Source organism: Atractosteus spatula, chromosome 14, assembly GCF_055471065.1.
Source record: "Atractosteus spatula isolate fAtrSpa1 chromosome 14, fAtrSpa1.hap1, whole genome shotgun sequence".
Taxonomy (NCBI): Eukaryota; Metazoa; Chordata; class Actinopteri; order Semionotiformes; family Lepisosteidae; genus Atractosteus; species Atractosteus spatula.
Window position 1 is genome coordinate 9,865,941 of NC_142719.1, and position 3,275 is coordinate 9,869,215.

Sequence of the window (3,275 nt, forward strand, 5' to 3'; positions counted from 1 at the left end):
AACTAAATTGTTCACTTCAAAAGGTTCCACACAGCACTTAAAAGTCGATTCAATAATTTAACATTGTTCTAGATGAAAGCAAATTAACAACTATCTATGGCAGAGAAAATAACTTCCATCACCATCTCAATGAAATTAGAGAAATGTTGGCATTTACAGAGTGACATATATAGAAAACTTTGTTTCTGGAGACCTGATGACCTAAACATGGTATGGCACAAAAATGAATCGTTTCTCGTCTATACTTACTTCACTTAAAATAGATCTTGGTAACAGAGGTCTACTTTAAGTATTGGTACAGGGATCTGTGTTTTCCTTTCTCCTATAGAGTGCTGCATAACCATTTATCTTAAGGACAAAACTTAAATGTGTAGAAGGAAGTACACAGAACTTGTTTACAGCAGTACCTTAATAATTTAGAATCTCATTTCTCTATGATGTTGCTTCACTAGAAACAGCTGAATATCATTATCCTGACTCCAGTGAACTCAGGTAAGGCTGATTCATTCATCCTAAACTGGAGGTGTTTTTCCCTGAAATGCTTGAACTTACAGTATAGCAATAACGGGGGTGAAGACTGAAAGTAAGCTGTACATGCTGGATCCTGCACACTATCTTGAAGCAGTTCCAGCACATGGAATACAGACACAATAATGTCAGAAATGCCAAAATCGTGTCACATATGGCTGGATCTCCCTGCTACCCATCTGGCAGACATTTTTAAAGTCTACCTTTCTTGGTCACCTCAGCTGGGCTTTTTTGACTTGTTCTCCAATGACTGGAGACAGCTGCACACCTGTGCTCTTCCAGTACCTTCTGAGGTTTGCTGGAAAAAATAACACTACTTCAGTCAAAGCAGAAGAAACAAAAAGCCTGCTCCTTATACAAGAGCTCTATCTAGATTTGCATTAGTAGTGTGGATGATTTTCTAGTTTTTCCTAATATTAATAACATTCCTTAAAACAATAAGACTCCTTAAGTCCTTAAGACTTTCTTCAAGAATCCTTCCCTGTGTGATACTCAAACTGTCTAGACTCTAATCTCTTTGTGATAGTGCTCATTTGCCCAACCTTATATACCCTGAGTGTGGCCCCTCACCTTGACACACCTGTGCTCAATTAATTGAGGTCACATACCCCACTTGCTTTAACAAGTTTTGTTTGATTTTTTACAGTCTATTTTTTTCTGGAACTTCACAATGTAATTGTGAAAGGGCCCATAATAGACACCCACTGTAACCCTACCCTTTATTTTCCACACAAGTCAAACAGGTTTATAATGTCCTCCTAAACTGTAGAACTAGGTACAAGGTCTTCCTAATTATCCCACAACCATTCTTATTTAAAATATGTTCAGTCCTTTTACATTTGCCCTAGCAGATGTCTTTCACCTCAACTCTTTGGAACCCAAACAACAGGCATGGAAGGGATGCAGGGATATACAGGGCTAATTAAATATTTTTTATGTTTCTTATAGATCCGTGTGACATCCAGTTATAACTTTTTCTCATGTAAGAAATGCAGCTGAATCACAAAAATGTTAACGCCTAGAGACAAAATACATCTATTCAGTCTGTTCCCTAGGCAAAATTCATGGAGTTAGCACCCTTAAGAATCATCATCCTTTAAAAACTTGTCTGGAAACAACAACTGTAATCAGAGAGCAAGGGTGGAGCAGGGTAGTCTTGGCACTTATCTAGAAACAATGGTACACAATTACATATAACATAAGTACAAAGTAAGTCATTGCTGGAAAATGTAAATAATTTAATGGGTAGTTTTCTCTTTTATAATAATGAAAACATAAAGGCACTTGGTAAAAAAAAGGTTTTGTGGACTTCCCCTCTAGTTTCATTTACGAAGTAAAATTCAGAACTTACGGCAATACACCTGGTATGCTATTTTATTTCTCACATGCTTCTGTAAAACTGTCACCATCTCTAATATCCAGGTTAGTGTTTTCAGGCAAGGGACAGGCTCAGGCTCCCCCACAACCCTGATATAAAAAAGGATGGATGGGTTTTCAGGCAAAGAAGAGGTTAACAGAGGGGAAGAGAGTAGTTTTCATCTTCACTTAAAGTAAAAATCTAAACTCTACTACAGCTGTCATGCACTGAGACAGCTCTTGAACATTTCAGTACAATTCAATTTCAGTAAGCTGCTTTGGCTTGTAAAAGAGCACCCTTCCATGGATTTCACAGATTACCTGACAAAGTGAGAAAATCATGCAGACAATTCTGTTTGGTTGTCTTGTCAGTTTTTGTCATCTCTTCGGTGCCGGGAAAGAAGAAAAGCAAAAGTCCCTTGAATTTGTGTTCCGTTGCATTTAGTTTCACATACTGTTAAAGAGGCCTATGCATGAAAACACTGTAAGTGATCTTTATATGGACAGTATCTGCATATCTATCCTGGTATTTATTTGAAGAGCAATGTAAAACATGACTCCCAGGAATCGGAAATATGATTTTGATGGGAGATTATATTCCAAATTTTCTTGTTTCAAAATCTCATAAATGGAGTTTGTAACAGACATTCAAGAGGAATTTAAGGACCCAAATCTCAGCTACTTGTGGTCTCTTCCATATATACGTACATGGTCCTGTCTTCTGGATTTTCCTTTGCACATCTCTCTCACCCCTCCCACCACCACAGCTATACCCTTGCTGCAGCTTACTGGAAAGCGAGGTTGTTCGGTCAGCTTTACCTTTGCCACATAACCTCTAATTCCTGTCATCTCTCTCGATTCACACAACTAAATTACACTTTTTCCCATAAAATGTGGATCTCCAGCTCTTTCTGACAGAGGCAATCAATTGAATTCTCTGAGAATAGTTATATTCCTTGGTCAAATTACACAAACCTTTTGCATTCTTTCATATCATATTCTAAGAGATGCAATAGGAATACAAAGGTTTCATTTGAGGTTCAAAATAAATGAAAGCAGCTTACCTTTAAGAAATGCTCTTGGCTAAAATCTGTTGTTTCATAGCAAACCCCCCGATCTATCAAGGAGGCTGACCTTAACTATGAGAAAAAATAACCCCTGACCCAAAATAGGTTGTCCTGGACGTTTCTATATTTTGACAATGTTTTGTCATGCGCTTTCCCCAGGATGTCCTTACTGGAAGCCTTCTGATCAACTCATCTCTCTCTCTTCTTTCCCTGTCTTTCCAGGAGTTAATGAGCTTTCAGCTGAGCGGAAGCTATAAAAAAACAAAACAGGGAACCAAAAACAAAACAACAAAGCACAAAACGACCACAGAGACTTCGGCTGAA